We start from the raw sequence: 24,475 nt of genomic DNA on the forward strand, positions 1-24,475 counted from the left end.
CCGCGCTGCCGCCTCCGCCGCCAGCACCAGCGCCTGGCCTGCCCGGGAGCCCCAGCCCGCAGCCTAGCGACCGCTGGGGCCCGGGCGACGCGCAATGGAGAGGGCCTCCGGGACGGCGGTGGGAACGACCGAGGCCTTAGGGGATCCGCCCAGGGGCAGGGGAACCCCGGCAGGGCCCGGGCACAGGCGAGGCAGCCAGGACCCACGGGTCCCCTCTTGGGGACCCGAGCTCCCCATCTTCCATGAAGCCTCCTCAGGGTCTTCCTTCTCCATGTGTCCAGGCCTAGGGCCACGGGAGGACCCCTCCCATCTCACAGCGTTGCTCCAGCACAACCTTCCGCAGCCCTGGGGGCCTTGGCACAGACCCCGGCCCCCATTCCTGATGGCCCCCACTCCTCCCTCCAGCAGGGAAGCCCCCTTGACGACCCATCCCGCTCCAGGGGACTTAGGCGCTCCGCACGGCGCCCGCCCAGCCGTGTTTAAATGACTCTCGTTTCTCCGTCCACACACACAGGGGTCTCTGAGCTCAGGGCCGGGCATTCGGGGGCGCGAAGCGTCCTGAATTTTGGATGAAGGAGTAAACGGATGGACGGGGGTCGGGGGACGCTTGGGTCCTCTTCCATTTTACAATGGAGGGCTGAGGGGAGAGCCAGCCGGCCTCCTGAAGCCAAGCTGTTCAGCCCGGCCCCTCGGAGGTCCTCAGGCAGACACTCCTGGCCCGCCCTGCTCTGCCTTCTGTGGGGCGCCTCACCGCCCCACCCCGGTGCCTTGTCGTGTGTAGAGAACGGGGCCATGGCAGTGGTATAGGGCCCCCCACCTAGCCTGTTGTTCTTACTGCGCCCCCAGGGGCTAGTTAGGTCTCTCGGTGCTCTGGGCCCTAGAGCCTCCCTCAGCAAATTGGGGGGAGGGCCTGGTGTGGGTCCAGGCTGGGCTGGGAGGGGAGATGGCAAGACAACCATTGGCTGTCCCCAAGGTGTCCATCAGCTCTGTGCGGGTGTGGGTGTGGGGGCTGTGGCAGCCCTGCTCTCAAGCTGCTACCATGGAGAAGCTGGGTTCCCATAGTCATTTGTTCATTAATTCATTCACTCACTGCAGCCTCTCTCTCTGCAAGGTATGTTGGGGGGTCTGAGACTGGCACTTTGTCACCCTCTTGGGCTCCCCCCCATTCCTGCTGAGTCACTTGTCCCCCTGGGACCTCTGGCATCTGGCTCTTCTGGTCCCTAGAGCCTCATTAGCCATACCCTCCCTCGCTAGTAATTAAAATACTACAAAGAGCCCCAGCGCTGCTGGAGACAGGCTGTGTGACCCAGGAGCTCTGCCCTATCCAAGCCAAGTCCCCGGGGGGTGTGTGTGGGGGACTCTGGCTCAACCAACCTAACAGATTACTGCTGAAGGCAGGCCAGGAGGACAGACATCACCTGGGGATGGTGTGGGTGAGGAGCCTGTGGGATATCCAGGGAGACAGAGGCCGGGGGCGGGGCTCTTCCTAAACTGAGTTCGATAAAACTGGATTTTACAAGGAAACACACAAGGGCCTGGGAGAAGCTTCAGGAGCCTGAATACAGTTTGACCAAGCAAAGAATCTTTGTCACCATCTGTGGTAAGAGAGGGAGGCAGAGTGAGTAAGGGGCCCAAAGTCATGCAAGGTGGGAGGAGACATTTAAGAACCCAGAATTGTCCCACTGTGGACACCCTGCCCCAGAACCCCTGCCTGCTGGGCCTTGGAACTGTGCCCTGGCTTCCCACTGCTGTCCTGGAGCAGGTGGCTCTGCAAGGGGCCACCTTACTACCCAGTAATGACCATGCCCGACCTCAGTAATGAGCTCATTACCTGGTAATGACCTTGTTTGCCTTGTCCTGGCATCAGCAGCCTGGAATGTCTGACCTGGGGTTGCCCTGACTAGCCTAGACCACGGGCCTCAGCCCCTTGCTAAGCAGCCCTAGAGGGGGTCTGTATGTGTCCACGTTCCTGCTCCGTGAAATGCTTGTTCATGCATGTTCCTGTTGAGTTTTCTTTTACTTTACTTTTCTTTCTCTCTCTCTTTCTTTTTCTGTCACCCTGAGTAGAGTCCAATGGCATCACAGCTCACAGCAACTTCAGACTCCTGGGCTCAAGTGATCCTCTTGCCTGAGCCTCCCAAGTAGCTGGGACTACAGGTGCCTGCCCCCACACCTGGCTAGTTTTTCTATTTTTAGTAGAGAGGCTCTCCCTCTTGCTCAGGCTGGTCTCAAACTCCTGCATAGAAGCAATCCACCTGCCCCAGCCTTCCAGAGTGCTGGGATTACAAGTGTGACCCACTGCACCCAGCCTATCCCACTCTTTTATAGCTAGTGGCCTATGGCACTGTTCAATGAACGGAAGTGTTATACTTTAATACAGCTGAATTTATCAATCATTTCCTTTTTTTTGAGACAGTCTCATTATGTCACCGTTGGTAGAGTGCTGTGACATCACAGCACACAGCAACCTCAAACTCTTGGGTTCAAGCAATTCTCTTGCCTCAGCCTCCCAAGTAGCTGGGACTATAGGCGCCCACCACAACGCCCAACTGTTTTTTTTTTTTTATTGTAGTTTTAGCAGACCTGGGCCAGATTCGAATCCGCCAGCCCCTGGTGTATGTGCCTGGTGCCATAACCACTGAACTATGTGTGAGCACTGAGCCTTCTTTCTCTCTCTTTCTTTTTTTTTCTATTTTTAGGTACGGGGTAGGGGGGCTGGATAGGGAGAGGTATAATAGTGGGATTCTCAGTTGTTTCTTGTATTCTTACTGAATTTTGTGTCTTTCCTAAGAAAAGTTTTCCTACCCAGGAGCAAAAAGATAGTTAAAAATGGTTAAGTTTTGCTTTCACAGTTCGTCTCCTATCCACATGGAACTGATTTTTGTGTTTGATGTGAGGTTGGGATTTGATTTTGTATTTCCCATTTTCCGTCTGGATGGTGGGTTCTCAGCAATGTTTGCTAATTTGCAGTTCTCCTTCTGCTTTTGTGCTTGGCTCTGTTTCCGTGCTCTCTGTCTCACCTAGCCCTGCAGCACTTTATAGCATCTTCATTACTATAGTTCTCTAAACTGTCTGGATACCAGCAGGACAAATCCTCCCGTCCTGTTTTTCTTCAGGAGAGCCCTTTTATTCTTCTCTCTTTACTTTTCCATTTGGAATCGGCTTATAACTTGAAAACGCACACCCCTTCTTGAAACTTTGATTGGCATTGTGTTACATTCGTAGAGTAATTTGGAGACAATCGACTTTATATATTCAGTCTTCCAATCCCTGAACATACAGAGGGTGCCAAGAAACATATACACATTTTAAGAAGGGAAACACTTTATTAAAATGGTAATACTCAGTATATACAGATATACATAATGTATATATTGTTTGTTATCTTATATATTGTATCTTGTATCTCTTGTAATGGAAAAAGTCAAAGATGACATCAGTATTACAATTTTGATACAGTTTTTTCCTTTCTTAAAATGTGTATACATTTTGGGCAGCGCCTGTGGCTCAGTGAGTAGGGCTCCGGCCCCATATGCCGAGGGTGGCGGGTTCAAACCCGGCCCCGGCCAAACTGCAACAACAACAACAACAACAACAAAAAAAAAAAAAATAGCCGGGCGTTGTGGCGGGCGCCTGTAGTCCCAGCTACTCGGGAGGCTGAGGCAAGAGAATCGCGTAAGCCCAAGAGTTAGAGGTTGCTGTGAGCCGTGTGACGCACGGCACTCTACCAAGGGCGGTACAGTGAGACTCTGTCTCTAAAAAAAAAAAAATGTGTATACATTTTTTTGGCACTGCCTGTATTATCTGTCTTATTTAGATCTTTTTAAAGTTCTGTAATTTTTCAATATAGGTTTTACAGAATTTTTGTTAGATGTGTTAGTTACCTTAGTTTCTGTTGTGATTGTAAATAGTATATTTTTAAAATTATATTTTCTATCAGTTTGATAACTAGTATATAAAATTTGGCATATTTTATATCATGGTCATACAGCCAGCTATTTCTGTTATTTCTGGAAATACTGTATGTAGATTATTTTGAGTTTTACATGTAAAGAGACTCATATAATTTGGGATGACCGGTTTTTAAAATTTATTTTATTTTATTTATTTTTGAGACAGAGTCTCACTCTGTCATCCTGGAGAGAGTGCTATGGCATCATAGCTCACTACAACCACAGACTCCTGGGCTTGAGCAATCCTCTTGCCTCAGCCTCCTGAGTAGCTGGGAATACAGGCACCCACTACAACGCCCAGCTAGTTTTTTGGGTTTTTTTTCTAATTTTAGTAGAGATGAGGTCTCCCTCTTACTCACGTTGAACTCCTGAGTTCAGGCAATCCACCTGCCTCAGCCTCCCAGAGTGCTGGGATAACAATTTTAATAAAGTTTTTCCCTTTTCTTAAAATGTGTGTACGTTTCTTGGCACCCTCTGTGTGTTCATGGATTGGAAGATTGAATATATAAAGTCAATTTTCTCCAAATTACTCTACAAATTTAACACAATGCCAATCAAAGTTTCAAGAAGGGGTGTGTGTTGTCAAGTTACAAGCCAATTCTAAATGGAAAAGTAAAGAGAGAAGAATAAAAGGGCTCTCCCGAAGAAAAACAGAACGGGAGGATTTGTCCTGCTGGTATCCAGACAGTTTAGAGAACTATAGTAATGAAGATGCTATAAAGTGCTGCAGGGCTAGGTGAGACAGAGAGCACGGAAACAGAGCCACCACACCTGGCCTAATGATAGGTTTGTTTTTTTGTTTTTTTTTGAGACAGAGTCTCACTGGTTTTCTTTTTTTTGAGACAGAGTCTACCCAGTCTCTGTCACCCTGAGTAGAGTGCCATGGCGTCATAGGTCACAGCAACCTCAAACTCTTGGGCTTAAGCAATTCTTTTGCCTTAGCCTCCTGAGTAGCTGGGACTACAGGCACCCACCACAACACCGTCTATTTTTTGGTTGCAGTTGTCATTGTTGTTTAGCAGGCCTGGGCCAGGCTCAAACCCTCCAGCCTCTGTGTACGTGGCTGGGAGCCCTACTCACTGAGCAACAGGCACCGAGCCAGACAGATTTTTAAAAAACAATTGTTTGGCCTTTACCTTTATTGATTTTTTTTTATTATTATTTTTTGCACACAAGATCTTGCTCTGTCCTCCAGGCTAGAGTACAGTAGCAGGATCACAGCTCACTGCAGCCTCGAACTCCTAGCCTCAAGCAATCCTCCTGCCTTGGCCTACCAAAGTGCTAGGATTAAAGGCACCAGCCATCACATCCAGCCAAAAATAGTATATATTTTTTGTATTAATGTGTGACTATTGATATTTTCCTTTTTCAGAAGATTCTCTTGAGTTTTAACAGGTTGCAATCATATCAATAAGTATGGATGATTTAGTGCCCACGTTTTCTATATTTGTACCTGATTTCTTTTTCTTAGTTTTACTGGCAAATACTTCAAGAACAATTTTTTTAAGAGAGTCTCACCCAGCTAGCATGCAGTGGTGTCATCACAGCTTACTGCAGCCTCCGTTTCCTACCCTCAAGAGATCCTCCCACCTCAGCCCCAGCTGATTTTTCTCATTTTTTGTAGAGAAGAAGTCTAGCTGTATTGCCCAAGCTTGTCTCAAATTTCTGGCCTCAAGAAATCCTCCCATCTTGGCCTTCCACAGTACTGGGATTATAGGCTTGAGTCACTGCACTTGGCCTTATTATGCTTTTTAAAATTAGAAGTAGATATACTTATTAAAAATCTATCAAGTTTTTCTCATTTGGACTTTTCATATGAAGAACTATATTAATGTATTTCCTTTGCATTTCCGGAGTCAGCACTACATACAGTGTACTATTATTTGATAGTATTGCTGAATTCTATTTTCTGATATTTTGGTTTCACATAGTGAGCATTGATGTGAATAAAATAAGAAAGCATTGATATTTGTGAGATTGCCCTATGTTTTTCTTTTCTAAACTCTTCTTAATTTTAATATTAGTAATATGATGCCTTCTAAAATGCAATGTGGAAATACTCTTTTTTTAACTACCTGCCACAATTAATAGCAGAATACTGTGTTCCCGAAAGTTTTGAGAGAACTTATCCATTCAACTGTCTAGGTCTGACATTAAACATGGGAAGGGAGCTGGGTACTCTGGTTCACTTTAATCTTTGCACTTTGGTGGGAGGATTGCTTGCAGCTAGGAATTTGAGACCAACCTGAGCAAGAACAAGACTCCATCTCTACCAAAACCAGAAAAAATTAGTCAGTGTGGTGGCAGTGCCTGTAGTGGCAGCTACTCAGGAGGCTGAGGCAGGAGAGTCGCTTGAGCCCAGGAGTCTGAGGTTGCTGAGTTATGATCACACAATTGCACTCTATCTGGAGTGACAGAGTGAGACTCTGTCTCAAAATAAATCAAAATAAAAAAAAAAAAGAAAGAGAGAAGAGAAAGGTGAAAGGGGGGAGAGATGCAAACTCTTTATGAACTTATTTATACTCTTTGATTTTATTCTCAATTCCTTCCATGGTAAAGGTCAAATTACACTTGCTATTTCTTCTAAAGTTAATTTTGATGATTTTTGTTTGTAGGGCAAATAATTCATTTCATTCCAATTTTCAAATGTATTTGTATGGAATTGCATAGTGTAGTCTAGTGCTTCAAAGTTGTGATTGTTGGCTCAGCGCCTGTGGCTCAAGCGGCTAAGGCGCCAGCCACATACACCTGAGCTGGCTGGTTCAAATCCAGCCCAGGACTGCCAAACAACAATGACAGCAGCAACCAAAAAATAGCTGGGCGTTGTGGCAGGCGCCTGTAATCCCAGCAACTTGGGAGGCGGAGGCAGGAGAATCGCTTGAGCCCAGGAGTTGGAGGCTGCTGTGAGCTGTGATGCTATGGCATTCTGCCCAGGGGGCCAACTTGAGGCTCTGTCTCAAAAAAAAAAAAAGTTGTGATTGTTCTCCTTTCATATTACTAATTTTGTATATCTATGCACTCATATTTTGCAGTTTATCTATTGGTTAAAAATACATGTTGCATTTGTCAATTTTAGACTTCTAATTTATGCTCTTGGGTTTATTAATATTTAACTTTGATTTTATAAGATTAAGTTTATGATTTTTTTTAGGCTTTTTGAGCTAAGTCTGTAACTTTTTTTATTTTCATTTATTCCTGTCTATTTATATAAATGTTTAAAATAATACCTTCCCTAAGAATATAATGTTTTTGGCAATTTTTTCATGGAGATAAAATGAACATAATGTAAAACTTACCATTTTAAAGTGTACAAGTCAGTGACTTCTAGCATAGTCACACTGTTGTACAATCATATGACTAATTCCAGCATGTTTTCATATCCCCAAAGGAAATCTCACACCTGTTAGTAGTCACCCCCAATTCCTTCTTTCCTCAGTCTGATGGCAACCCTTAGTCTATGTTCTGTCTCCAAAGATTAGTCTATTGTGGACATCTTAAATATAAAATAAAAATCATACATGTGGCCTGGTTCCTTTCACTTATCATATTTCTAAGGTTCATTGAAGTTATAGCACATATTGACACTTGATTGATTTTTGTGGGAGAATAATATTCCATTGTATGTATCGATCACGATTTGTTGATTTCTTCTGTTTATGGACATTATGGTGTTTCTGCCTTGGGCTGTTGTGAACAGTAGTCACTGTGAACATGCATGCACATGTTTATTTATTTAAGCATCATTTTCAGTTCTTTGGGGTATGCACCTAGGAGTGGACTTGCTGGGTCATATGATAATTCTGTTTATTTTTTGGAGGAACTGCCAGGCTGTTTCCGCCAGTAGCTGCACCATTTTACATTCCCATCAACAGTGCACAAAGGCTCCGACTTCTCCACATCCTTGCGAATACTTGTTACTTCCCGTTTTGTGTGTGTGTGTGTGAGTGTGTGTTTTGATTAAAGCCATCCTAATGGATGTGTTTATTTGTTGAAGTCAAAGCCATCCTAGTGGGTGTGAAGTGGTATCTCACTATGGTTTTCATTTGCATTTCCCTAATGACCAGTGATGTTGACCATCCCTTCATGTCTTTATTGGCCATTTGTATATCTTTGAAGAGATGTCTACTCAAGTCCTTCATCCATTTTAATGTTTTTGTCTTTCTTTGGTTGAGTTATAAGTGTTCTTTATATATTCTGGGCATTAGACCTTTATCAGATAAATGACTTGCAAATATTTTCTCCCATTCTTTAGGTTGTCTTTTCTTTTATTTACTTACTTATTTTTTTCAGACAGAGTCTCACTTTGTCACCTTGGTACAGTGCCACAGTATCATAGTTCATAGCAACCTCAAACTCTTGGGCTCAAGTGATCCTCTTTCCTCAGTTTTTTCTATTTTTAATAGAGATGGAGTCTCTCACTTTTACTCAGGTTGGTCTCAAACTCATGACCTCAAACAGTCCTCCTGCCTTGGACTCCCAGAGTGCTAGGATTACAGGCATTAGCGACCTTGCATGGACCATTTTCTTTTCTTGTTTTGTTTGTTTGTTTTTTGCTGCTGAAAACCAGGATTGAACCACTGGCCCATTTTCTTAACTGTTTTTGCATGGATGGCCTAATGAGTTTTTATTAGGCTATTGAATTTTTTCTTCTAATATTTTCAATGTGTCTTTTGTTTACTTGCTTACCCTTTCAATTTTAATCTCTTCAGGAGTGATCACAATTGCTTGTTCAAGCATTTTGTAAATAATAACTGTGTTAAGATCTTCCTCAGATAATAGAAACATCTCTGTGATCTAATTGTTTGTCTCTGTCAATTGTCTTATTGGGAGCTCAGATTTTTGCAGTTCTTCATAACCAAGTAATTTTGGATTGTCTACTGGACATTTTGAATGACATATCATGAGATTTGGGGTGTTATTTGAATATGCCAGTTAGTGGTACTTCAAATACGTATTGGTGTTCCTTCTTTCAATACCATATGTTCTTTTTCTTTTTTTTCCTGCACATCTCTGAGCATAGTACCAAAAACCATTGAACAGCACTCTCTTTTTTTTTCATAGAGTCTCACTTTGTCGCCCTCAGTAGAGTGCCATGGTGTCACAGCTCACAGCAACCTCAAACTCTTGGGCTCACGTGATTCTCTTGCCACACCAGAGTAGCTGGGACTACAGATGCCCACCAAAATGCCTGGCTATTTTTTTTTTTTTCAGTTTTTTTGGCTGGTGCCAGGCTTGAACCCGCCACCCCCGGTATATGGGGTCGGTGCCCTACTCCTTGAGCCACAGGTGCCACCCATGCCTGGCTATTTTTAAAGATGAGGTCTCTCTCTTGCTCAGGCTGGTCTCGAAGCCATGAGCTCAGGCAATCCACCCACCTTGGCCTCCCAAGTGCTGGGATTACAGGCATGAGCCAAGGCACCTAGCCCTTAATACTGTATTTTCTTTACAGGGACCTTGAAGAAGTAACCATGCTCTATATTCTGTCCACGTTTCCTTGACACATTCAGTGGGAGTGAAAGGTTGGTGCACATTTTCTCCATCTGGAACTGGGACTACCATTTGGGTCCTTTTTCTACCTTCCACTTTTCTCATCATGATGTTCATGGTTTCCTCTACTTTCTTGAACCTAAGGAGTACAGCTCTATGAGCGATTTTAATGTCCTTTTATGCTAATTCCATCATCTGTCATTTCTGAGTATGTTTCTCTTGACTGATTTTTCTCCTTGTTACAGATTTTTTTTTTTTCTGATTCTTTGCCTGGTATTTTTGATTGGATACTGGGTGTTGTGAATTTTTATATTTGGGTTGCTGGGTTTTGTTGTTGTTGTTGTTGTTTGAGACAGAGTCTCACTATGTCGCCCTCCGTAGAGTGCCAGGGCATCACAGCCCACAGCAACCTCAAACTCTTGGGCTTAAGAGATTCTCTTGCCACAGCCTCCCAAGTAGCTGGGACTACAGGAGCCCACCACAACTCCCAGCTATTTTTTTGTTGCAGTTGCCATTGTTGTTTAGCTGGGCTGGGCTGGTTTGAACCCACCAGCCCCAGTGTATGTGGCTGGTGCTGTAACCACTGTGCTACAGGCGCTGAGCCTGTTGTATTTCTTTAAATAGGGTTGGACTTAGTTCTGAAATGCAATTAAAGAACTAAGTTTGATCATAGTGAGACTTACTTTAAAGCTTTATTAGGGCCCGTCAGAGCAGCCTTGAGTACTCGGTTGAGCCCTCACTGCTAAGATGATGCTTTAGGTTATGTATGCCGTCTTTTCCATCGTGACTAATGGAAGCATAAACCATTCTCAGCCCTATGTGAGCTCTGGGTTTATTGCTTTGTAGTGTTTCTGTGATCTCAGGCAACTTTCTGCAATACATACACACCTCAGTAATGAGCCTAAAACTTGAGGGGACTCTTCTGCATATTTCCAGAATAGTCCACCTGTTCAGCTTCCTCTTCTCTTAGTACTTTTTCCTGTGCATTCCCGTCTGTCTCAATTCAGCAAGACTTCAGAGTAATCTTCTCTGAGGTAATTTTGATCTGGATGCTGGAGGCGTATTGGGGTTTCACCTTGTTTACCTCCTATCCCGAATCAGTCTGGTTCTGCCTGTTTTGCCGTGTCTTGAAACATGCGCTTCGTTTGTTTTGTCCAGTTCTCTATTGTTAAGGCAGCAAAGAGAGTCCCTGTGGTGCCATGAAGTCAGGGGTGGAAGTCGCTTAACTTTTCCTGGAGGTTTTCTCTTTTATGGTATGCATCCTGAGTCAAACACCTCATGAACTATCGTCTTCCTCATTATAAAAACCCGCGCCTGCCTTTACAATACTGGACAGATAGGCTCGGAGCCGGCAGGACGGGAGACAGCTCACGCGGGCGGCACGCAGATCACAGAAAGATCAGTTGACGGCCGGGGCCTGCGAGGACAAGCGGACACCCGGACAGGTGCGGACCGCTGTGGGCTCGTCAGGGGTCTCACGGGCACTGAGCCGTTTGAGGCCTGCAGCTAGCTGATGTGGGCGGGTCGCGACCCCACAGAGAAGCCGCCCCTGTTGACGCACAGCGGGTTTCTCTGTGAGGCGTTATTCCATCAAGCGCAGCCGGACGTCATTTCTTGGGCACCGGAGCAGGAAGGGAGCCCTCCTCGGAGGCGAGGGCCCCGCGGGCTTCTGGGAAATGTAGTTTGCTGGCCGGGAGCGCGGCTCTTCTGCGCAGGCGTAGTCCTCCCGCAGCTGCGGAAGCCGTGTGTGGCGCAGAGGCCGCGTCTGTTCTCACGTGGCCGGGGGCGCCTGGAGCCGGATCTCTGCGCACGGTTCGCGTGGGAACTGTCGCCTTCCAGGTGCGCGCCGGGGAGGATCCGTGTGTTCCCGGCAGGTGTGCGTCAACGCGCACCCGGGCCAGCATAGAAGGTGGTGCCTGTGGCGGTGTGCGCCGGGCTGCTGCTGGTCTTGTCTGTGTGTCCGTCTCTTCACGTGGTCCGTTGGTGTCCCTGCCCCACCGTCTGCATCGTTCTGTATGTCGTGTGTTCGTGCGACTTTCTCCGCCTGTGCAGGATGGGATATGCCCAAGTGTGAACTCCTCTGGGTCAGGGTTTTACTCCTTCCAGGGAGGAGGGTCCCAATCGGCCGTGGAGGCTAAAATGAGAGCCTGACGTGGGGCCTTTTCCTCGAGTCACAGCAGGGCTTGAGTGGACAGGCCAGAAGTGGGTGCAGGCTTAAGATAGCCTTGTTTTATTGCGCTTTGTAGATGCTGAGTTTTTTACAAACTTAAGGTTTGTGGCAACCTTGCTTGAAACAGCCTGCCATTTATTTTTCCAACAGTGTGTATTCACTTTGTGTCTGTGCCCAGCATTTCTTAGCAGTTTTTAAATTAAGGTATGTGCTTTTTTTAGACACGCTATTTATTGAACGTTTAATAGACTGTGGTATAGTTGTAACCATAACTTTTATATGCACTGAGTAACAACAACAAAAAAAAATTCTGTGACTCATTTTGTTGAGATACTGGTTTTTATTGTGGTGATCTGGAACCCAACTCAAAATACCCTGGAGGTCTGCCTGTAGTGGTTATTCCCAGAGTATTGCTGTCTGCAAGAGATGGAGGGGGGAAATTCTGAGAAAATGGAGGCCCAAGGCTAGCAATCGTTTATCTGACCACGGAACTAGGGGCTGCTGGGTGGAGTTGGCCTCCCTACCATCTGCCTTCTTGGCTACTGTGGGGAGCAGTGCTGAGGCCCTATCCTGTTCTGTGCTGAGAGTTATGGCACACCCCATGGGGTATCCAGGCCTCCTCCCTTGCTCCACTACAGCCTCCCTTGTTTCCTCTGGGTTGACAGATTCCCTTCTCAGGCTCTCTGGAGGAAGCCTCCCCACTTTAGAGGAAGTGGGGTATGGGGACATAAGCCTCTTGATTAAGTGAGTCTGTGGGCCCACCCTTAACTCAGGAGCTGTGTAAGGGACCACCCAGCTTGCCTCGCTCAGTGGGTGCCCCTACGAGGTGAGATGTTGCAGGTAACCCGCTGGGATGAGAAACCCCATTCTGCTTCTTCCTCTCCCACCTGACCATGAAGACTGCCATGGGCCTTGTGGTGGGGTTCACAGCTTTGGCGTGTGTTAGGGGTTCCCTCCAATAGGGCAGGCCAGGATGGTGTTGGTCACTCAGGGGTCTCAAGACACCAGTCGGTCTGGGTGGAGGCAGACAGGGCTTAGCACCCTTGTCTTTGTTTTTGCTCTGAGAAGTTGAACTTCCAGGTACTTTGGACCAGGACTGTTGTGATGGTGTTCCTTTTCCCTGTGTGGAACAAAACAGGTGTCAGGAAGAGCTTGGCTTGTGGGTCTCCTGGTCCCTGGAGTCCCTGTGGGTGGGAAGGGTCTAGTGTTCAGACTCTTTGGGTTCTTCTCACATTAAAACATTTAACATTTAATACTTATCTGGCAGGGGAAATGCCATGATCATGAAGGTGGTTTTCCCAGGGCGAGGCTTATCCATTGCACTCCAGATGTCCTAACCCCCGCGATTTCCCCAAATATGGGAAACTCGACTGCATAATTTGTGGTAGTGGGGGACTGTGTTGGCGGTTTCCCCTGTTAAAAAAAATTAGCATCTAAATGTTGCAGTTTTCCCTTAGTCTGTTTGGGGGTATCCAAATAATGCTTGTGGCCAACCCTTAGGCTACTGTTCACCAAGGTTTGTATGTGAGAGTGCAGGAACCCATTTCTGTGGAAGTTCAATGGTCCTAGCTAAGGTCTATGCATATCATAGGTCAGAATGGTCAATGTGGTGGCATGCGGATGGCTCCCATTAACAAGTGACCTGTGAGCCTGGGTAGCTGTGGCTCTGAATTGGCTGGTGCATGCTCAGAAATGTATAGGATCCACAGCTGTGACCACTCAGGAAGAGCCTCACCTGACGTTTGAGCTGACTTTCCCCTTTGGATCCCAATAAGCTTGAGAGCAGTCAGCGCCATTGGGGTGCACGTACCACCACCCCTTCTGCTCCCAATAGATTTTGCTTTGAGGTTTGTTAGATCCTAGACAACCTAGAATGCAACTGTAGAGATAGCTCACAGCACTGCTTATCATATCATCACTTCTGCTGTAATTGCTGTCAGACAAATCTACCCAAGGGCTGATTTCCAGAAGGCAAAGGTCACTGGGACTTTGTTGGAGGTTGGGTACCACAGTGCCCCTCCTCAGCACATCCCTGTCAATCATACTGCCTCTTCAAAATGAATGTCTCTGATTGTGGAAAATAGCATCTCATTGCTGTTCTGATGTACATTTTGTTGACAGAAGTTGAACATTTGTTTATTGAATGGTATCTCAACTATATCTACTGTGTTGGGGATCCCCAAGACCACCCCAGGTTTGATGGTTCCCTAGAACGACTCACAGGACTCAGCATGCAGCTGTAGTTTATTACAGTGAAAGGATATAAAGCAAAATTACAAAGGGAAGACATCCAGGGTTTTTACTGGGGGTTTGTCACATAGCCAGACACTCTGCTGAGCATGTACAAAAATTCCAGATTCCCAGAGGAAAGCAGGTATTCAGTATAAACCATATTAAATGTATAGTGTAATCATGGGAACCCTCCTCAAATCCAAATTTCCAGAGACCAGACAAGGGCCAACCCTATAAGCAGCATTTTCTGAGGATAGATAGCAGTCTCATGCTGGCTATGATAGTTTTTTTTTTTTAATGTGCTTCTACTATTTCTGCTTTCACAGGATGAAATGGAATATGAATATGTTTGATGTGAATATGTTTCTTTTTTGTATTAGAATATCTTTTTTCTTTATTTTTTTTTGCAGTTTTTGGCCAGGGGTGGGTTTGAACCCACCACCTCTGGTATGTGGGGCCAGCGCCCTACTCCCTGAGCCACAGACACTGCCTCTTTCTTTCTTTCTTTTTTTTTTTTGAGACAGTCTCAAGCTCTCACCTTAGGTAGAGTGCTGTGGTGTCACAGCTCACAACAACCTCAAACTCTTGGGCTTAACCAATTCTCATGCCTCAGTCTCCCAAGTAGCGGGGACTACAGGCATCTGCCACAACGCCTGGCTATTTTTTTTTCTTTTTTCTTTTCTTTTCTTTCTTTCTTTCTTTCTTTTTTTTTTTTGGTTGTAGTTGTCATTGTTGTTTGGCAGGCCTGAGCTGGGTTTGAACCCGCCAGCTCTGGTGTATGTGGCTGGCACCCTAGCTGCTGAGCTACAGGCACTGAGCCTGTACTAGAATATCTTTTTGTTTCTTTTAGAGTTTCTTCTTCTCATATATGGTACAGTATATGAGTCTGGATCCTAATTTCCATTTTTGGATTAATTATTGCATTTCTTGATTATAAATTCAACACGGCTTCCTTCTTACAGGCCTCATCTGGATCTCTGTAGCTGAAAAATGTGGCCCACAGAGCTCCTTGCAAGTGGATCTGCCTGTCAATCTCAGCTTTCCAAATTATAGGAGTACCTTAAGGGCAGAAATTGTCAGAATACAAAAAAGTATTATGCATAAAAATATTCCTTTTCATCCTAACCTCTTGCCACCCTTGCAGCTGTGGTGGGTTTGGTTTAAATGCATGTGTGTGCATTAATATTGATTGAAAGGGATAGGGTCAAGACCTCTTAAAAATTCTTTCTTCCATAAAAGGAATGAGAAAAGTGGTAAGAAAAAAAGTTGTAAGAAAAAAAAAGTTGTTTGAATCAATCATTTCAGACTCTGGAAATTTACCAAAGGCCAGGTGGCAATCCAGGGAGTGCCCCCTCCACCCCAAGAAAATGACAGACTCATGGTAAGAACAATGAACTTTGTGGTGTCTTGGATTGTCCTAGTCTTTTCCTCCATTCTCCAGTTCTGCAGTACCCTTGAAAAATAACAACCCACATTAATGGTGAAAACCAGGAGTCTCAGCAGTCACTGGAAGAAGATAACTGGGGCTGGAGCTTCTCAAACCCTCATTCCCAAAGGATTATTATCATTGCTTCACCAATCCAGTAGTTCCTGTAAGACCCACACTTGTGAGGCTTTCTGTATTGACTTGATTTGGAGTTCATTCAGTCGAACAAGCTTTTTCCGTAGGGGTGATTGTCAAAAACAATTATAGGCAGTTAACTTCCCAGCTGCCTAATGCAGTGCATAATAGGTCAGATAGTAGACTAACAAAGAAGGTGAAGGATCTCTGCAAAGAAACTTATGAAACCCTAAGAAAAGAAATAGCAGACGACATTAACAAGTAGAAGAACATACCATGCTCTTGGCTGGAAAGAATCAACATTGTTAAAATGTTTATACTAACTAAAGCCATCTGCAGATTTAATGCAATTCCCATTAAAATGCCAACATCATACTTTGAAGAACTGGAAAAAATTATATTTCATTTTGTATGGAAGCAGAAAAAGCCCTGTATAGCCAAGGCAGTTCTTAGTAATAAAAACAAAGCCAGAGGCATCACTCTACCAGACTTAAGGGTATATTACATGTCCACAATGGTCAAAACAGCATCATATTGGCACAAAAATAGAGACATAATGGCCAGGTGGCTTACGCCTATAATTCTAGCACTCAGGGAGGCCGAGGCAGGTGGATTGCCTGAGCTCATGGGTTGGAGACCAGCCTGAGCCAGAGTGAGACCTCCTCTCTAAAAATAGGTGTGTGTTGTGGTGGGTGCCTGTGTCCCAGCTACTCGGGAGGATGAGGCAAGGGGATCTCTTTAGTCCAAGAGTTTGAGGCTACTGTGAGCTGTGATGCCATGGCACTCCACCAAGGGCTACAAAGTGAGACTGTCTCCAAAAAAAAAAAAAAAAAAAACCAGAATAGAACACCAAGAGATGAAACCAGTCTTTTATCACCATGTAATCTTCTTTTTTTTTATTTTATTTTATTTTTTTATTTTTGGCCAGAGCTAGGTTTGAACCCGCCACCTCCGGCATATGGGACCGGCGCCCTACTCCTTGAGCCACAGGCGCCGCCCACCATGTAATCTTCTATAAACAAAAACAAAAGCATATGCTGGGGAAAAGAATCCTCCTATTCAATAAGTGGTCTGGGAGAACTAGATAATACATGTAAAAGACTGAAACGGCTTGCACTTTGAGTCCAAAATGGACTCAAGATAGATAAAAGATTTAAATGTAAGAACAAAGTGAAAAAAATCCTAGAAGAAAGTGTGGGGAAAATTCTTAATGATGTTGACCCAGGGAAAGATGTTATGAAGAAGACTTAAGTGAGAATCATAACAACAACAAAAATAAACAAATGAGACTTAAACTGAAAAGCTTCTGCACAGCTAAACACAACAATTAAAGCAAATAGACAACCTTCAGAATGGGAAAAGGTATTTGTGTGTTATGAATCTGACAAGGGGTTGATAACTAGAATCTACAGAGAACTCCAGTTAATCAACAAAAAAGGAGCAAACAGTCCCATCTATCACCGGGCAAGAAACATGAACAGAACCTTCTCTGAAGAAGACAGATGAATGGCTACCAAACATGAAAAAATGCTCATCATCCCTAATCATCAGAGAAATGAAAAGACTTCCCTGAGATACCATTAATCCCAATGAGAATAGCCCACATCACAAAGTCTCAGAGGTTTTTTTGTTTGTTTGTTTGTTTTTATTGAGACAGAGTCTCACATTGTCACCTCAGTAGAGTGCCATGACATCATAGCTCATAGCAACCTCAGACTCTTGGGCTCAAGCAATTTGTCTCAAAGATTTTTTGCAGATGCTGGCATGGATGTGGAGAGAAGGGAACACTTTTACCCTGGTGGTGGGACTGCAAACTAATACAGTCTCTTTGGAAAGAAGTATGTAGAATCCTCAAACAACTCAAAATAGATCTTCCATTAGATCCCACAATCCCATTACTAGTCATTACCCAGAAGAAAAGAAATCATTTTATCATAAGGACATTTGCACTACATTGTTTATCGCAGCTCAATTTATAGTCTCTAAGATGTGGGAACAACTTAAAATACCTATTAACCCAGGTATGGATTAGCAAACTACGGTATATGTATACCATGGAATACTATTCAGCTATAAAAAGCTGGAGACGTTATATCTTTTGTATTAACCTGGATGGAGTTAGAAATAGAAAAGCAAGTATCCAAGGTACTCAGCACTAATATGAAGCCAGTAGACAGACTGATACATGCCCACACATGAGGAAATCTCACTTCAATTCAAGTTGAAAGAAGGGGGAGAAGAGGGGAGGATGAAGGGAGAGTGGTGGGCTCCCACCTAATGGGCACAATGTGGGGGCATATGGTATACCTCCTGGGAGTGGGACATAACTGCAACAGGGGCTTTAACCAGTGCAAACATTGTAACCTAAATGTACCCTAATATTAATCTGAAATTAAAAAGTATCAATAAAGGTAAGTACATATCAATAAACCATACAGGGAAAATTAATTGAATTATGATTAAGTTGAAACTTAGATTATATGATTCTCCTTTTTTAATTTCACCTATTTTTGTTTTAAACTCCAAGGTTACATGTTGATTCAACAAAATACAGAAATTGTGAATAGAACAAAATAAAAATTGTTCATATCCATACTACCATCCAAACCAAACCATTGTTGAGATTCTGAAATGTCCCTCTCTCTATTTTTCAATAAAATTGTGATTGTGTGTGTTGGTGTAAAAAAAAAAAAATACAGACTCTACAGAATTTGTTCAGAGACGTAACTAAACAAACAACTATAAAAAACAGCAATAACAACAAACACTGGGGAGTGAACAATAATATGATTTCCTATGTTATCATGTTGTATTATGTAAAATATCCAGTTTCAACAAACATACTACAGGACATGTAAAGAAACAAGAAATTATTACCTATGTGGGATGTGGAGGAAAATCAATTGAAACTATCCTAAACGAAACCCAGACAGTATGTTTATTAGACAAAGATCTTAAATCAGCTATTTTAAACATGTTCAAAGAACTAAAGGGAACCATATCTCCTTTTGGTTATTTTCCACTTTATTAGCAATTTCCTTCATTGTTTCCATCATTTCTTTCATTGTTTTCAACATGTGTATTCTAAATTCCCTTTCTGTCATTCCTAACATTTCTGTATAGGTAGGAAACCATATCTCAATCTCTTACTGAATAGCAATTATTTTTTTAAAATTGGAGTTGAAAAGTACAATAATTGAAATGAAAAATTCCCTCAAGGGGCGAAGTAATAGTTTTGGGCAGAGGAAAGAATCAGCAAACTTTAAAACTGGTCAGTTAAGATTGTTGTCTGAGCAACAGAACCAACAAACAGTGACTTAGAGACCTGTGGGGCACAAGCACACATACTAATATATGCGTAATTGGAGTTACATGAGGGAAAAGAAAGGATATGAAAGAATATTTGATGCTTGCTTCAGCAGCACATATACTAAAATTGGAACGATACAGAGAAGATTAGCATGGCCCCTGCGCAAAGATGACACGCAAATTCGTGAAGCGTTCCATATTTAAAAAATAAATAAATAAATAATAAAAAAAGAATATTTGAAGAAATATTAGCCAAAAGATTTGAATTTGATGAAACACATTGGTCTACACATCCAAGATGCTCAGCGAACTCTAAGTAGAATAATGCAAAGCAGTACAAACCTAAGCATGTTATCATCAGACTATCAAAAGCCAAGATAAAGAATCTGGAAAACGGCAAGGGGTAAGTGACTCATCACATACAAATTTATCCTTAACAAAATTATCTAATGATTTCTTATCAGAAACCATGAAAGCTAGAAAGCAATAGGATGACCTACTAAAAGCATCAGTCAACCAAGAATTCTATATTCAACAAAACTACTCTTCAAATATGAAGGAGAAAGGCTGGGCACCAGTAGCTCAGTGATTAGGGCACTGGCCACATTCTCCGGGGTTGGTAGGTTCAGACCTGGCCCAGGCTTGCTGAACAAACAAAAAAATGTATACCTGTAGTCCCAGCTCCTTGGGAGCCTGTGGTGGGAGGCTTGCTTGAGTTTAGGAGTTTGAGGTTGCAGTGACCAATGATCATGCCACTGCACTCCAGCCTGGACAATAGAATGAGACTGTCTCTGACAAAAAAAATATGTGTTGATGACTACATAATACATGAGGAGGTGATTTGTGACAATAAAAGTGTAAAAGAAGACAGAACTAAAAGGGAAAATATTGTAAACTATGGAAATTAAGTCAATACTATTTGAACTAGATTGTTATAAATTAAGATGTGAATTATAATTCCCATGCAATCACTAAGAAAACCATATATAATAAATATGCTTAACATAAAATAAGGCAGCAGTAAAAGAAGAATAAAAAGATACAAGACATATAGAACAGCAGTTCTGAACCTGTGGGTCGTGACCCCTTTGGGGGTTGAATGACCCTTTCTCCTTTCACAGGGGTCACCTAAGACCATCAGAAAACACATATTTCCCATGGTCTTAAGAACCGAGACACCGCTTCTCATGTAGGGGTCACCACAACATGAGGAACTGTATTAAAGGGTCGCAGCATTAGGAAGATTGAGAACCACTGGGAAGAAAATGACAAGATGGCAGATGTAAGTCCTTTACTTACAGTTTCATTAAACTAAATGCATTAAATGTTCTAATTAGAAGGCAGAGATGGAAGAATGGATTTATAAAACTTGATCCCACTATGTCTTGTCTACAAGAGACTCGATTTAGATTCCAAGACATGAATAAATTGCAAGTGAAAGTGCAAAAGATATCCACATGGGAGCTGAGTGGCTATACTAATATCTGAGGCTTTAAAACAAAACCAAGCTTCAGTACATTTAAGAGAATTGAAATCATGCAATGTACATCTCTCCCCACTATTTTTTAGAGAGAAAGAGTGTAGCTGTCTTGCACAGACTGGTCTCAAAATACTGATCTCCAGGGATCCTTCCACCTTAGCCTCCTGAGTCACTGAGATTTAACAGATGTGAGCCACTGCACCTGCCTCTTGCAAAGTATGTTCTCTGGGCACAAAGGAATAGAATGAGAAACCAGAAACAGGAAATTTGGAAAGTTCACCAGTACGTAGAAATGAAGTAACAAACTCTTAAATGCCCAATTGGCCAGAGAAGAAATCACAAGGAAAATTAGACAGTTATTTTGAGATAAATGAAAAGGCTGCATGCCCATTCTTACAGAATGCAACAAAAACACTGGTTGGAGAGAAATATATAGCATATCTATCTACATTAAAAAACAAGAGGGGTGGCACCTTTGGCTCAAAGGAGTAAGGCGCCAGCCCCATATGCTGGAGGTGGCAAGTTCAAGCCCAGTTGCGGCCAAAAACTGCAAAAAAAAAAAAACAAGAAAGATGCCTGGTTCCATTACCATTAGCTTGACCTTAGGTGTCTCGCATCTGGGTGCAATCTGGGTTGTGGCTGCCACTGAGGTGGGAAAAATTACTAACTCCCAGGGTTCAGGAGCCTGATTTGACCCAGTGCAGAGCTTCAGTTGCTGGAAGAAAAAACAGCCACAGGCAAAAGAAAAAGAAGCAGTTGAGAAAGCAATTGATGAAACCTGAGTGAGAGGTGGAGCCAGGAGTATCAGCTGCTTTGTGCAGAACTCTGAGGAGATAAATGTGAGTGAAATTACAGTATTTTCAGGTTTCCCCTTATTCACGAAAACATTGACTGGTTTGCAAGAAGCCCAGTACCATTTGGTAACTGAGATACAGAGGCAAACCATTGGGTTGACTTTGCAAGATAAAAATATACTTGGAGCTGCCAACTCTGGATCTGGCAAAGACTTTAGCTTTCTTTGTTCCAGTGTTGGAAGGCTTCTATTGTCTGCAGTGGACCTCAGTAGATGGGCTGGGAGTTCTGATCACATCACCTACTTGAAAACTAACGTATCAGACCTTTGAGGTTCCCTGAAAAGTAGGAAAAAAATCATGACTTTTCCACTGGTCTCATCATTGGTGGAAAAGATCTGAAACACGAAGCTGAGCGTTATGAAGAACATAAATATACTTGTGTGCACACCAGGTCAGCTTCTTTTTTTTTTTTTTTTTTTTTTGGTAGAGACAGAGTCTCACTTTATGGCCCTCGGTAGAGTGCCGTGGCCTCACACAGCTCACAGCAACCTCCAACTCCTGGGCTTAAGCGACTCTCTTGCCTCAGCCTCCCGAGTAGCTGGGACTACAGGCGCCCACCACAACGCCCGGCTATTTTTTGGTTGCAGTTCGGCCGGGGCCGGGTTTGAACCCGCCACCCTCGGTATATGGGGCCGGCGCCCTACCGACTGAGCCACAGGCGCCGCCCCAGGTCAGCTTCTTATACAAACTTAACACATGTTCAGAAAAAAACAGAATCCTTTTTAGCCCAAGATCGAGATTTAAAAGAAAGAGCTCAAAGATGTTTTATCTCCTATATATATTCAATATACCTGATGAAGAATAAAGAAGTATTTGGCCAGGTGCAGTGGCTTATGCCCATAATCCCAGCACTCTGGGAGGCCAAGGCAGATGGATTGCCTGAGCTTAGGATTTTGAGACCAGTCTGAGCAAAAGTGAGATCCTGTCTCTACTAAAAATAAAAAAACTGGTTCAGCATCCATAGCTCAGCGGTTGGGATGCCAGACACATACACCGGGGCTGGTGGGTTCCAACTCGGCCTGGGCCTGCTAAACAAACAAACAATAACAAATAGCTGGGTGTTGTGGCAAGTGCCTGTAGTCCCAGTTATTAGGGAGGCTGAGGCAAGGAAATCGCTTGAGCCCAGGGGTTTAAGATTGCTGTGAGCTATGATGTGACAGCACTCTACAGGGGGCAACCAAGTAAGACTCTGTCTCAAAAAAAGAAAGAAAAGAAAAGGAAAACTAGCTAGGCATTGTGGTGGGCACTTGTAGTCCCAGCTACTCGGGAGGCTGAGGGAAGAGGATCACTTGAGGCAAGAGGATCACTAGAGCCCAAGAGTTTGAAGTTGCTGTGAGCTATGTCACAGCACTCCAGGGCGACAGAGTGAGACTCTCTCTCTCTCTCTCTCAAAAGAAAAAAAAAAAAGAATTATTTGATGTGAGCAAATTACCTATGCCTGAATATGCCCTGTCTCTTGGTCTTGCTGTGGCACCCCAGGTAAGATTTTTTTCAGAAACTACAACAGCAACAACCGACCAAAGAATTGGTATTGAGCCAAGGACTCCCTCACTCACCAACGATGAAGTGGAAGAATTTAGAGCCTGCTTCAGTGAGAAAATGTCCATCCTTCAGAAAGGTGGGAGAAGGCTAGAAGGAGCAGAGTACAGACTGGCTAATAGTATTGCTGATGAAGAAGAGGAAGAAATGGAAGAGAAACCGGGAAGAGCAAAAGGGTCTCAAACTCAATCTGTTCCTAACACTGATGATCAAGGAAGTTCCCACACAGTTCTGGAACGGCAATGAGGAGGAAGAAAATGCTGATTTCCTTAAGACGAAGCAGCACAATCTGTGTGGGTTGGACCTGGGAGCTAAGAAAGTGTTACAGAAGAAAGGCCTCTCTAAATTCAGAGTCAAGGGAAAAAGTGCCCAAAGTTGCAGAAGTGAAAAAAAATGAAGAGAAACTTCAAAGTGAATAAGAAAGTAACATGCTGGCTCAGCAGTGGCCACAGATGCAGAGACCTGTCACAAAGAACACTGAGGAAGATGACTCTGGTGATAGCAACTAGATGAAGCAAAAGAAGGACTTCACGTTTGACAAGGAAGAATACAAAAGGAAAGTTAAGGGAAAGCATTGGAAGAAAAGATGGAAAGAAAGGGAATACCAAAGAGGAGCCCACAATAGCCAGGTGAAGTCTGGCAATGAAGAGAAAGCCCTTCTGTATTGGAGGGATGATGACAGCGGGGGATTTGTTCCAGGCATGCTTCCAGATCCAGATAAGTACAGAAGCTCTGAAGAATCAAACAGTGAACATCTGACAAAACTCGTGGTACCAAGAAGACGCAGGGAATGAGGAAAAGGAACGGCAGTGATGTGGAAGTCAGGAACCAAGAAGTCTTCACAAGACAAAGGCCAAGTGGGGCGCCTTTAGCAGGGCACCAAGAGCTGGTGTTAAATCTACTCAGAAGTCAGAGCCAGATGCTTCCTGTGCCTGCCTTCTCCTTTATTCCTCTGCTTATTATTATATGGGCAAGAAGCTGAAAAACAGTGGACTTTCAAATGCTTAGGTACCACGAGTCCCACTGCCAAAGTTTGTTGATCACAGTTTCCAGCATGTGCTCTGTTAGATCTCATCCATGGCTTTCTACATCTGATTGTTGGAGAAATGCTTCCTTTGTTTTACTGGCAAGTTCTGAAACAGTGCTTGGTTTGTTAGAAATTCCTGTCTTGCTTACTACACAGAAGTTTCTATGTTAACTGTTAAACAAAATTCCTCCTAATTTTTTTTTTTGAGACAGCGTTTCACTTTGTTGCCCTTAGAGTGCGATGGTGTCACAGCTCACAGCTCACAGCAACCTCCAGCTCTTGGGCCTAGGCGATTCTTCTGCCTCAGCTTCCCAAGTACCTGGGACTACAGGCACCCGCCATAACACCTGGCTATTTTTTTGTTACAGTTTGACCAGGCCAGGTTTGAACCCACCACCCTTGGTATATGGGGCCAGCGCCCTACTCACTGAGCCACGGGTGTGGCCCCTAATTTTGATATATATAATATTTGCAAAGAGGTAGAGTATAATGGACCAGCCCTGAGAAAGAATATTTTTGAATTGAGATGATCAATAATAAATATATTTCCTGGCTCTGTGCCCAAGGCTGGTTGGTTTGAACCCAGCTTGGGCCTGCTAAACTGCAACAACAACAACAACAAAATAGCTGGGTGTTGTGGCGGGCCCCAGTAGTCCAGCTACTTGGAAGACTGAAGCAAGAGAATCGCTTAAACCCAAGAGTTGGAGATTGCTGTGAGCTGTGACACTCTACTGAGGGTGACATAGTAAGTCTCTGTCTCAAAATAAATAAGTAAATAAATACATAAATAAATAAATTTCTTATTAAAAAACAAGAAAGGGAGACCCATAGGTCAGTGGTTAGGGCACCAGCCACATGCTTCA

General features: G+C 43.8%; 2 non-coding genes and 1 pseudogene across 2 annotated transcripts; all 3 read left to right on the forward strand.

Annotated features, from left to right (window-relative positions):
- Window positions 1-12,862: 12,862 nt before the first annotated feature.
- On the forward strand, window positions 12,863-13,026 carry LOC128585260 (U1 spliceosomal RNA). The gene has a single exon (XR_008379980.1). It is a non-coding gene; the product is annotated as a U1 spliceosomal RNA (small nuclear RNA).
- A 5,787-nt stretch (window positions 13,027-18,813) lies between these two features.
- LOC128585100 (U6 spliceosomal RNA) lies at window positions 18,814-18,916 on the forward strand. The gene has a single exon (XR_008379847.1). It is a non-coding gene; the product is annotated as a U6 spliceosomal RNA (small nuclear RNA).
- A 1,848-nt stretch (window positions 18,917-20,764) lies between these two features.
- On the forward strand, window positions 20,765-23,379 carry LOC128584419 (probable ATP-dependent RNA helicase DDX10; annotated as a pseudogene).
- The last annotated feature ends 1,096 nt before the right edge of the window (window positions 23,380-24,475 follow it).

The sequence above is a fragment of the Nycticebus coucang genome, chromosome 4 (genome assembly GCF_027406575.1).
Source record: "Nycticebus coucang isolate mNycCou1 chromosome 4, mNycCou1.pri, whole genome shotgun sequence".
NCBI lineage: Eukaryota > Metazoa > Chordata > Mammalia > Primates > Lorisidae > Nycticebus > Nycticebus coucang.